The sequence below is a fragment of the Symsagittifera roscoffensis genome, chromosome 10 (assembly GCF_963678635.1).
Source record: "Symsagittifera roscoffensis chromosome 10, txSymRosc1.1, whole genome shotgun sequence".
Classification (NCBI taxonomy): Eukaryota; Metazoa; Xenacoelomorpha; order Acoela; family Convolutidae; genus Symsagittifera; species Symsagittifera roscoffensis.
In genome coordinates, this window is record NC_087071.1 from 2,936,021 (window position 1) to 2,949,287 (window position 13,267).

Genomic DNA, 13,267 nt, shown 5'->3' on the forward strand with positions numbered 1-13,267 from the left:
AGCCTACAACACCTGGTGTTCCCAGGCGGTCTCCCATCCAAGTACTAACCAGGCCCAATATTGCTTAACTTCGGTGATCGGACGAGAACCGGTGCATTCAACATGGTATGGTCGTAGGCATTTGAGTTACTCCGCTTTCATTTATATCCTTTCTAGCATATGTCTATGTACATTACTTTTAAAACACTCGCCCTCGCGCGAGAGTAAAAATATGATCTTATACCATGTAAAATTTTGCACGCTCACGTTATAATTTATGCATTTCAAACAAAATTTTGAAAATTGACATTGTTTGGAATTTTTTTTTGCCCAATGTGTTTTATGGCCAAAACGGCTGGTCAAAACCTATGGAGCGTGTACAAGGTGCCTTGAATGACCATCTATGGCATGTTAGCCGCACATTCATTGTAAGTGGCATATGATTGAATACCAGCCAGGATACTGTCAGTTGCTTTTAGCCTAATTGTTGTGATAAACATATTAAAAAGGTAAGTATTCAAATCTATTTGATAAGTTTTCTTTGAATGCACTCTGCGACAGCGGAAGGCAGCCCAATTCTCCTGAAAAATGCAAGAAAAAAATTGCACAAACTTAAAAGTTAGCTTTTAGGCCGATTTTCGTCCAAAATGGCCGAAATTCGGGTCCCCCCAAATTTTCAACTGATGATTACTCCACACTCCACGTACACTTGAGCTACAAACGTCGTTTTGGGCTCGTTGGAATTGTCCTGAGCTCAAATTTATGCAACGAGATGAAAAATTGAACTTTGAACGAAAAAAAAAATAAAAATTTGTGACATTCGACCAGAATGTGCCAAAATGCAATTTCTGCAGAATTCGAATTTCTAGCAGCGAGCCTTCCGGATTAGTGATTTTTAAGGTTTAAGAACGTTATTTGAATGATTGAACAAAACGTGAAGGTTGAGGGATTCGGAAATTGCTAATTTTTAAATTTTCGAATTGATTACATAACATTTCTGAGAAACGTCAGAAACGGCCATTTTGGCAGAAAAGCTAAAAAGCAACAGAATAACGATAGTCGCACTGACGAAAAACAACGAAGATTGTGATAGAAAAACAACACAGAAAACAGAAGGACGTTCCGAGTTGCAACTATTGTGTCGCTACAATAGTTGCAAGGCCGTTGCAGACAACGGTGAAGGGTGCAAGATAGCCTTCCGGATTACGAAGGAGTCAAGATTAACGAGCTTGATTCAGTGGATTTAAGAATCCGGAAGGGTTTCGGAACTGGAACTTTTATTCTTTTATTTAAACTTTTAGCTTCTTGTCATGTCCTGATTTGAAATTAATTAACAACTGGATTCATTTCGATAAGGATGAGAAGGTAGGAGTTGGGGGAAAGGGTTGATCCATCTTCGATGGAGATGATGATTTTTATCTACTGAACAAAAACAATAATAATTCAATAAGTAGTAGCCCTGTTTTTAGGAGTGACCTCGTGGTCTGGGAATACTGAGACCCAGCCATGAGCTCACTATTCCTGCATGTAATTAAGTTAATTTGAGTGTTTTGACCGAAGCCGAAAGCAGTAACGTTTTTTGTCGACCCGATGTTAGAAAAGACCACCAAAAGTACTGGCTTGGTAGAGACGGTGAAAAGCATAAAAAGCTCTGTTTAGACATTAGCCAGTCGTCTTAGGACTTAGTTTTATTTTCCGTCGATATGTATCTTCCGGGCGAATGTTACATACATGTTTTTATGGCGCTCCTGGGTGTTATTCTTTTTTAACATCATGACCGGCAGAACCGTTAACGAGCACTCCGCGCCGAGCGGATGCTCACATTAACGCCCTTAATAGGCCTAAACCGCCGGGGCGGAAGGGTAGTTTGGAACGCGGAAGCCTTCCGGGTTACCGTGAATAGCTTTTTAACTTAGTTAAGACCGAAAATTCACGAATCAGGAAGGGTGGGGCGATCGGCCATTCCCTCGTTCCATGAGAGGTTTGTGACCAAAAACACTTAAAGATATATATAAAACCAAACAAAAAGTAGTATAGTACCCAAGAAAAACAAAAAAACATAAAAGAAAACCGAAAAAACCAAAAACAATAAAAAAAAAAGTAAAAAATCAGTAGAAATCATCCCCCCAGACAAAATGTGATCCGACCCTCCCGTTGTTGTTGATAGATATTTTGCTGTTACAGGCGTTTATATCAGTCAGGATCGTTACGATCAATTTTGTAGCCTGTTTGTGAGGCTTGTACTGTAGGGTTATTTGAGCATTTAAGCACGTTAATGATAAATTGCGCTCAATCTGGAAGGGTCAGCTGATTTGCGCTCAATTCGGAAGGGTCTTGGGAGAAGACTGATCCGGCAAGCAGTACAAGGAGCAACAAGAAGGCGCTCAACGACAACAACAATCGACTGTTGGGTATCGTTAACAAGTTTTGTATCCCTTTTGGTACAAAAAGTAAGATAGTAATCTGTGGGGGGCTCGACAGTGCTGCACTGTAGTGACCCTTCACCGAACTGCGAATATCCGAGTTAAGCACCTTAATTCGGATATTAAACAAACCCGGAGAGGTATAGTATTACTAATATTATTACTAATATAGCCTATATTAATACTCTTATACCGTTTTTCAGTGAAAACCACAGAAAGTAGACCGGTTTTTAGGGTCAAAATAGCGATATTTTGATCCCCCCACAAGTCGCGATTTTTGAGATATCGATATTTTTTGAAACGGAAAAAAGTGCTAAGTTAGTGTGTTACATCGTAACTGCACTACCATAATAGATAGAACCGGTTAAGTTTAGTTCGAAAGTGGTTGGAACTATTTTGGTACTGAAAACCGAAATTTCGTGATTTTTGAGAAAACGAAACACTATAAAATCAGAAAAATTTTTGAAATTTTTGAGTTACAACAGTAACAATAGTTGTTCGGACAACGTCCACTAGTGAATCTACAAGTTTTAAAACCCGCTACCCGAAAGCCTTCCGGGTTACAGAGAAATCGAACTTAATGTGTTTGATTTGGTGGATTCATCAATCCGGAGGGGTACAGGTAGTATAGTTTTTCTCAAATTTTCTCAACTAAAGCGTTTTAGATCGGGTCTTTTGCATTGAACTAGAAGAGTATAGGCCTTCTGAGCTCGGATCAATAAATTTTAGGTCGAAAGGACCAGATTTGCGGAAAAAGTTAGGCGGAATCTATAATAGAGAAATTTCTTGACTTTAAGAAAAAAGACGTTTTGGCTGATAACTTTTCGACGACTGAACAGATCCAGTTAATCTTGGTACCAAAAGATCAGAAATTAGCTGAGCTTACTGATAGGGACAAAAGTTTTGCAAAAAAGTAAGCGTGAAAATTTTTTGAGATTGTTTTTAACAAATTCCTCAATTTGGAAGGGTACACCCTTCACGTTTTATAAAAAAATTTTAGAAAAGCTTTTATACCCCTACCAAAACGTAATAGCGGTTGAATAAAGTAACTTTAGGCTGTTCTAGACGAAAAGTGAAGGCTAAAGGCACAGCAAAACCTTAATCGAGCCGAAGTTAGGCAAGCGACAAGACCCTTCACCGTTAGTGTGAATTGTAAAATAAGAGGCTTAACTTCAATCCGGAAGGGTCTAGGAAAGTAGTACATATCCTTCCTAGTTAATTGAAAAAGCAAAATTGCATCGGAAAACGTATCCGGAGGGGTATAGGTTGAAAGAAGGAAATCTCCGAAAAGCTACTTTTACGAAACCGGAGGGCTCCCAATCCGGAGGGGTCAAAATTTTTTCAAGTTAGGAGGGGTCCGAATCCGGAGGGGTCTTATAGTTGCTAATTCGGAGGGGTCCAAATCCGGAGGGGTCTTGTGTTAACTAACTCGGAGGGGTCCCAATCCGGAAAGGTCTAGATTTTGTTAGTCCGGAAGGGTCCTATTTGTGCCAATCCGGAGGGGTATTATTTTATTAAAGGACTTAGGTAGGCGAAAGAAAGACTAAAGTGAGAGGTATTAGGTTATTAGCACACAGGCTAGGAATCAGTGACTGCACTGGTAACTTGCCTTTCAATAAGAACCAGACCAAAACAAAACAGGTCCGAACTCGGATATTCGCGACACTAAGTCTATATTAAAAAGAGCGTGATTCATTGGTGTGGATTGTAACATAATACGTTTTTGTGAAAAGTGACTGCCCTGAGGATTTTAGTAGGTCTAGCTCGGGCAGTCCGAAGGCAGATAGGTAACACAGTTCTCGGTGGGTGCAATAGACGCCCACTTGAGAAAATTACTGCCTTCAAAGTTTTGTCTGTTCTGTGCAGCACCGAGCGGGGAAAGCTTTTTCTTTAAAAGACAAGTTCGACTATTGTACTGTGACCGACTAAAAGTACAATACACATACGTTTTTTTTATAGAGATATTCATACTCTGTCATAATATAATATTTTTGTTCTTGATTTTAAATCTACATAAACTGTGCTTGATTGGGTAGTGAGTACACTATCTTTTAGATTAACTGATAACATCATATTGTGCTAGTTTTCAAATCTTACGACCGATAATCGGTTAGTGTGAATAATTTTTATACAAACTGTACTCTGATAACATACAGGGATTCGTGGTCACTATTTAATAGAATCTTGTGAAATTTATTGTGTTGTGTCATTATTATTGTTAATAAAACTATAAGGTCACTAGCAATCGAGTTAAGTGTATAGGCATTAAGAAGTGACAAATAGAGAATGAGTCTAGACAAGTCAAGGATACCAAAACGAGGTAATAGCTCTAGGAAATTCATACCTGAAAAGCAAAGAAAAACGATGACCGATCCTTTTGTGGATTGGATCAAGCGATCCCGGTCCGACAAAGGGGAGACGGTTTCAGGCAGAATGGTTGAAACGAGAAGTCAGAAGACCTCAGAAGAGCGTAAAGAACTGTTAGAAGTGGAGGTCAACACAGACCATGCCATGAACGACAACCAGGAAGTACATGGACTGGAAGGGAGAGGCAGAAGGCTGGCAAGTGAATCTACTCCGGTAGAACAAGGCCATGATTTTGCCACTTCCACCGGGACAGTGGATCGAGAAGAGATGTCGGAACTGTCCGACATCTCAACTGAAATAGCGGCATCGAGAAGATCTCCGACAGACAACACTATGATGGCAGGCGGAACTGGGAAACAAAAAACGTCATCATCGTTCTCAGAAAGAATGAAGAACACCTTCGGAAGCATATTTCCATTCACCATGGGAGGAGGCGCAGGAAACGAAGGTGAATCCCAGGAGGAAGAGGATGAAGAGGAGCAAGGGGACTTTGGATCTCAAGTCAGCCTCAGTAGTTCGATCCAGGAGAATGAGGCATACGTCGCTAGAGAGACTGGAACCATGGACAAATTTGGTGTAGTGACAACGATAAGCAAAGAGGCAAACACACCGGGCCAGTCAAAAGACTTCGCGATTATTACAAATTCAGAGCCACAAACTGGAGAGAGTAGAACCAGAGGGCTAGGCAACGCGTTAGCGGATCCTGAAATAGATAAGGAAAAGACGTCGAGACAGAGAGTCAAGGCCCGGATCTCGACCAGCACGAAGCTACCTGGGACCGACAGGGTTGCACCGCCACTAGTAACGCCACTCGTGAATAACGGGGCAGCACTAGAAGAAGCCTTAAACAACATAGTGGACAGTTTAGGAGAACAAAATGAACAGATGTCAATAAGGATGAGTGAACTAGAAAGAGCAGTTCACATTGAAAGAGAAAGTCTGCGGGAAGAAATAAACCGCAATAGACAAGAAGTTGGCAGGAGCGAAAAACGCTTGAAAGAAAGAACGGACGAGCATATGGCGAAGAACTTGTCGCGAATGACAAGAGAGGCGGAACAGCGAGAGTTACGTTTAAGAGACGATATGGAGAAGTCAAGAATTCAGCAAGAGCAGTCTCTTGGGACTCTTGACACAAAGATAGACGCGATGATGGAGAGGCGAACTCATGCTATCATGGATAGGTTGGACGGGCTACTAAGCAGCAAGAGTGGACCAAAAGAGGGAGAACCGAACTCGGGAGTCCCAGCAGGGAGCCGAGGGTGAACTTCAATGAACATCAAAAGAGGAAGACGTATGGATCCACTAGAGGCAGGGGCAGTTCATCAGGCTATGCCACAAGGGGTAATGGAACATGGGGCCCGAACAGTAGAGCAAGTTCAACGGGGAACAGACAAACCCCTAACGAACGACAAACGCAAGGCTTACATGCGACTGGGAGAAGTGATTCCGGCAACAGGAGCATGCAAGCCCGAGGAGGAGTCATGTGGGCCAAGCGGGAAACACTCACGGCGATTCGGATTGCAGGGATGCACCGCATACAGAGCCTTTGACGAGGTGTGAGGACAATCAGGCGGGACACTCAAGGGATGCTACGGCAATGGCCACAGCATTTGAACCCCTAAACAGGTCTTTGGAGACATTCCTGACAAGGTTATCCAGAACCAATGAACTCAGTGAGAAGTCCAGAAGAGTCTTTAAGAAACCAAGATGCTATAAAGATGAATCTGATGGCTGTATTGACACCTGGATAGAGGTAATGAAGTTGCATTTCGAGGAAGAGGACTTGTCGGAGAGACAGGAATGCAGTGCGCTCACCAGCAACTTGGAAGGGACAGCCCTGAACTGTGTCATGGCCAAGAAGCAATAGCAACGTGACACTGCTGAGAAAATCTTCGAAATCTTGTTAAACCGTTTCGGATCAGGGGTGCAGGGGCACCAGGCTATGATGCGCTTCGAGAAACGGAGGCAACGAGAAGATGAAACGATAGACAAGTTTCTCGATAGTTTGGAAATGCTGAGAAGACGCAGCCAACCGGATGAGTCAAACCGAAGGATGCACCTGGCCGTAGCCTCAAAATTCATCGATGGTGTGAAGAATGATGAACTTCGAACAATGCTAGCAACGCATTACACACCACTATCAACCAACGCGCCAACACCAGAGGAGTTGAGGCTCAAGTCAAAAGAGTATCTTTTGTTGAAACCTCCTTCGAGATCTGGATACTACAAGAACAATTATGGCAAATTTAACAACGGACCAGCAAACCAAGGGAACAATTGGTAAAAACCGAGGGATGATATGGACAAGAGACGCTCTTGTGCCAATTGCAGTTCAACGGACCATCATGTGTCAGCATGCCCAGCTTACAAACAAGGCATGAAAGCAATAGGCTTTAGCCTCGAGGACGAAGATGCGTCAGAATTGGACCATGAGGATTTCATGAGAGGAGTAATTGCGAAATTCGGACCGAGGTGTTTCTTTTGCAACTTGGAAGGTCATTTTAAATCAGATTGTCCGCAATTCTGGGATGCAGTGGCAGACATAAAGCATCCAAGACATGAAGAAGCTTTGTCAGGAGTGAAAGCCAGCAAGGATCGACTTTGAGTGAAGCAGAGGCACGCAGAAAAGAAAAACCTCAAGAGCTGGCGGCAAAGAAAATGCAAGCGGTAACAGAGGAGACACGTGAGCCAGAATCAGCAACTGCGGCTGATGACTTCAAGATCGATTATAAGGCAGCCGCGAGGGATGCTCTAAATAGAGTGCAGCAGGAACTGGTGACGAAAGAGATCGAACAAAAAGTGAAACTTGAACTGGAGAATGAGAAACTTCAGGAGCAACTGAATACCTTCGAAGCAACGGAGTTCGAAGAAACTAAAGCAACAAGCAGTTTGAGCATGAAACTTAATGTGATCTAAGGTCAGAGGTTCGGCATGGTGCCGCAAGGAAGCAAGATACAGTCGATAATCTCAGTGGCTGGACATCAGGTGATCAGAAATCTGAGTGAACCATCCGAGTTCACTTTGATGCATTTGGACATATATGCAGATTATCTGAGGCAGGTGGAGCCACGCACCGAGTCGAGAGCCGTGCGGGCACTACTAACGACGGGTGGCCCTCGCATGAAGAAACTTCATGGACGCTACCTAGAGGTCTATGGGCCGTATCAAGTGATGCTGAACGTGGATGGAATCAGTATCTACACCAGGACTTATGTAACAACAGATGATGACCAAATGGGGCAGATCTATTTGGGAGAGGAGGAACTCAAAATCCGCAGGATAGGCCATGACGCCATAATGGAACAAGACGCAGTACACATTGGGTATGAAGCAGATGTGACTGCACATCTGCTCGACACCAACGGAACAAAACTCGGAGTCACAGGGCTTCTGGACACAGGAGCGGTAGTGAAGGGGATGCCGATAAAAACTTGGGAAAGAATGGGCTTCACGCGGTAAGATCTAATTCCAACGAATCTCCGACTGGCCGCCGCCAATCGAGGAGCTATCTACGTGGCCGGAAGAACACCAATAACGGTCCTCCACATGGGAGGACGGGATCTTTGGATGAGCTTCCTGGTGGTAGAGAATCTGGACGACGCCGACCAATTCATCTTGGGCAGAGATTTCGTCAGGAATTTTGACGTGATGATTGACTTGAACAACGGTCTGATACGGATTAGAAACCCGCACCGAAAGCATGTTAAGAGACCAATTAATATGATAATAACAGACGAAAACAAGGTACCAATTTTTTTGGATAGAAAAATAAAATTACAACCAGGACAGGCTGTGGTAGCAATTTTTAGAATGAGAAATTTGAATTCGTTAAGTGATAGTAAACAGGTTTGCTTAGTACCGAATCCAAATAGTCAGAGTTCGGTGATTTTAGGCCGGAGCTTCTCGGTAACGCGAAACGGACTGTGTGTCAGTGTGTTGTTGAACACACTGGACACCACGGTTTTAATCCAGCGTGGAAAGAAGCTTGGCTACGCTTTGCCGATGAAGACCGACTATGAGGAGACACGAAACTTGAAGAAATATAGTGTGAAAGACTGTCCTTATCATGCCAATAAAGATAAAATTTTAAAGAGGATTAATGAATTAAAATCTATTCATAAAATGTTTTCAATGAAATCCGAAACGGACGACGGCTTATCAAGCTGCTCGAATGCTCCGGAACGCCCCTCGTCATATGAACTAGAATCTGACAAACCGGTTTTGCCAGAGATAGAACATTTAAAAGGGAAAATAGGTGAGGGAGATTTCGAAAAATTGCGGGACCTCCTAAATCGGAACGCAGATGTATTTTCAAAACATAAGGCGGATATCGGTTGCTGTAATTTCGTCGAACACGAAATCGAAGTAGAAGAGGGCGCCGTTCCCCATAGGGAAGGCGCAAGACGAATGACGCCACACAAATCGGAAGCGTGCCGAGCGGAAATAGAAATGTTGCTTGAATACGACATGATAGAACCCTCGAAATCGCCATGGGCTTGCGGGGTAGTAATGGCGAAAAAGAAAGGGGGCAGCTTAGATTTTGTTGCGACTTTCGTTACTTGAACGCGGTAACGATAAAAGATGCGTACCCGATACCGCGAATAGACGAGAGCCTATCTAAGCTTGGTGATGCCAAGTTCTTCACCACATTGGACTTAGGTTCTGCCTTCTGGCAGGTCCCTCTGCGGAAGAAGGACAGAGAGAAAACCGGATTCGCGTGCGAATTGGGATTGTACCAATGGAAGAGGATGCCCTTCGGCTTGTGCAATGCAACGGCCACTTTTCAAAGACTGATGGCTCAGGCTTTGACGAGAGTGACCAAGAAGTACGGGAATCTCGTGATGTGTTACGTGGATGACGTAGTCATAGCGACACCGACCCTGGAGGACCACATTGATAGGCTCGATGAGGTCTTTGGATGCATGAAAAGAGCTGGATTGAAGTGCAAACCATCGAAATGTGAAATCCTTAGGGATTCGATTAAGTACCTAGGAAGAATGGTGGATAGGCATGGTGTGAGGCCGGACCCGGAAGCAGTGGAAGTAGTGTTGACATGGAAGACCCCCAGAACGGACACACAGCTCCTGAGCTTCCTAGGGTTTGCCAATTACTACCGAGAATTCATAAAAGGATATGCGGACAAGGTGTATCCGATGCAGAAGCTGATGCGCAACAAGGGGAAAAAGTTCGAATGGAACGATGAGGCACAGGTTGCTTTCGAGAACATAAAGCGGGAACTGTGCGAAGCGCCAGTGCTGGGCATGCCTACAGAAAAGGGCATGTATGTTCTCGACACAGACGCATCGGTGGTAGCCATCTCAGGAATCTTGCATCAAGAGCAAGAATGGAACGGAAGAACAGTTCTCCGTCCCATTGCATACGGCAGCAAAGTCTTGAGTGACACGGAGATGAAATATGGCGCACCAAAAGCAGAAATTTTTGCAGTAGTCACCTTCGTGGAAAAGTACCGTGCATACTTGGGGAGCGCTCCCTTCAAGTTACTCGTGGACAACAGAGCGTTATCCTGGTTGAATACCTACTCGATGGATCAGAGTTATATTGGTAGATGGATAGTCAGATTGGATGGCTACCATATGATAATCGAACATAGGATGCGTGATAAACACCAGAATGCTGACAGCCTCAGCAAGAAAACTGAGTTTTATGAAAGATTGGAGCAGAAGCAGGCCAATCAGGCGGAGATAAAGGAGGGATTCTCGTTTCTGGACAAAGAAACTTATGAAGCGCTTCCCTTAACGAGATGGTTGGATAAGTCTGGACATCCAATTCCAGGGCACCCTGAGTTATCTGTAGAGAAAGCAGCCGAGATAAAGATCCTATCCAAAGAGGACCCAGTCCCCTTGGATCTGTTGCTGCGCTCGAACCTGGTCCAGCAAGAACTCTCTCGCATGAACATAAACAGCCTCTCATTATTGGATAAAACGGTGCAAGTCACATCGCAAGTGATGCGGATGCTGGGTGGGTTGTTAGAAAAAGAAGTGACCAGAGATGACCCCGAGTGGACAGCAGCAGTGGCATCGCTAACAGTTAGTGAGAAGGTGAAGATCATGCCGTCCAGACGGCAGCACGAAGAGAACGAGAGGGATTGTAGGACAATAGTTCAGCAACTAGTATCCTCAATACCCCAAGAGATTTTAACCAGTACTTCCTACGGACAGAGAGAACAGGGGAGCAGCAAACGAAAGAAAACCGTCACCTTTGTGGACCAGGATAAGGAAGGTAAAAAGGTAGAACAAAATCTGCTGCACGACTATTTGTCCGGGGAGACGAATGATGAAAAGAACCAGCGATCGCAAGATCAATACCCGGGACAAGAAAATTTGTCCGGGGAGTCTGAGATAGACGAGAAAATTCCTGATGAGAAACAGGACCTAGAGAACAAGGTTTTGTCCGGAGAGTTCAGATGGATGCGAAGAAGGCACAGACATGATCTGGAGGAGCGTGCAGTCTCCAGCACAACCTCTTCGACGGATGATGATTCCCGAAACTCAGGAATGGACACCTATTCAGACAGGAACTCGAGTTCGGGATCAGAACTGTCAGAACTAGCGATACACACGCTACTAGTGGAAACTCGGGCAAGGGACCTGGACAGAGAGGTGTACCAGGATCCTGACAGTGATCGCTACCTAATACCAAGCGAAAGAGTCTTTGACAACGCAGCGGATGACTTGGAGACGATAGCGGTATCGAAACGTTCGATAAGCCTGTTGCCGCAGAAAGAGGTAGTCAGGACTGATCTTCAGCCGTTTAAACAAGAAACACAGCCGTTGGCGAAGATTTGGTGCGTTAAGATGGAAGAAGACACACACCAGCCCAACGAGCTGAATAGTCAGATGAGGGTCATGAAGACGTACTTAAAGGCGAGATACCGACTCTCGGACCTTCTAAGGGCGCAGAGAAATGATCGCATGACAAGTAACCTGAAAAGGTGGATCGAGAATGGTTCGCCGGATAAAGGGGACCCTGAGGAAGATAGTTATCGCATCCTGAGACAATACTTCATGCAGAAGGAAGGGAGGTTATATTTGAACAAGGACGGGATTGTGGCTTGCAAAAGAAGGGAGGAAGACAGAGTCCTATACAAGTATAACGCGATAGTGTTACCGCAACTCTATCAGACAGAACTATTATTCAGGTCACATGATCAGATGGGCCATCAGGGGATCGACAAAGTATATCAGAGGATCCTGAAGCGCTTTGAGTGGCCTGGGATGAAAAAGGCATGCGAGAAATGGATAACAGCATGTCTGTCATGCCAACAAGTCAAGGATCCAAGGAAGTTGCGATTTCCTTTACAATCGATCGAGTCGTCTGAATTCAACGAGGTGGTGCAAATAGATCACCAAAAGATATGCATGACAGACAATGGTTATAATCAGGTGCGGGTCATGATAGATCATTTTACGAAGTATGCAGAGGCCGTGCCCTGCATAACTGCCTCGGCGGAAGAGACATGCGACCACCTGATCAATACGTGGATAGCAAGACATGGTTGTCCGATGACGTTTCAATCGGATAATGGAACAGCTTTCGTAGGAGAGCTTACGAAAGAGCTAACGAGACGCTCACAGGTCGCTCAAGCTCACTCCACGACATACCACCCTCAGACGAACGGCTTAGTGGAAAGACAGAATAGGACGTTAGTGTCGATGCTGAGAGTATATTGTTCCAGGTACATGACCGATTGGGACAGATACCTTCCACAGGTGATGGGAGCATATAACAGCAAGCAACACTCCACCACCGGAGTCAGTCCACACATGATGCTAACTGGACACGAAAAGTCATTACCATTAACCTTCTTCTATCCAGAGTATGAGGGAAAGAAAACGTCCCCACAGGTCTACGTGAGGGATGTGATCAGACGCCAACAGGAGTTGAACGATTTGTGTAGACGAAATACTCAGCAGGCACAGGCAAGGCAGAGGAAAAGATTTGACAAGAAAGCAGCTGGTGCAAAGTCTTACTCGGTGGGAGACTACGTATGGGTATTTCAGAACGTTATACCACCGAAAGGGACGAAAAAGCTCCTAAAAAGTGGAGGGGACCCTTCATGATTACAGAGTTGCACCAGGAGGGACGCTTTTATAGACTGAGTACTGGCCGAGCCGCCCACTACGAGAACATCAAGCCACACAATCCATCGACAGAAGACTGGTGTGTACCTGCAGACATGGAAGAAGGGGATTATCTAATGATGAATCCTGCTTGTGAGGTCAATGAAAAGGGCACCAGGGAGAAGAACGATGGAAACGAAGTCGTAGAGGAAGGTACGGATACACCGCTGGACCTGGATCCAAACGAGCAGATCGAAGCGGACGATGAAACATTACCCTACGCAGAGAAAAATTGGCAGGATCCCGAACAGATAGAGGTTCCCAAGAACTTGGAACCGGATCTTCCGTTCACGATACAGACTCGTCAGAAGGACGGGACGAGACCATGAAAGAAATACAATCCTTACGGTGACGACT

At 44.6% G+C, this 13,267-nt stretch overlaps 1 non-coding gene across 1 annotated transcript; it reads right to left on the reverse strand.

The window, feature by feature from the left end:
- Nucleotides 1–119, reverse strand: LOC134855840 (5S ribosomal RNA). Its single transcript, XR_010164682.1, has one exon. It is a non-coding gene; the product is annotated as a 5S ribosomal RNA (ribosomal RNA).
- Between the last annotated feature and the right edge of the window lie 13,148 nt (nt 120–13,267).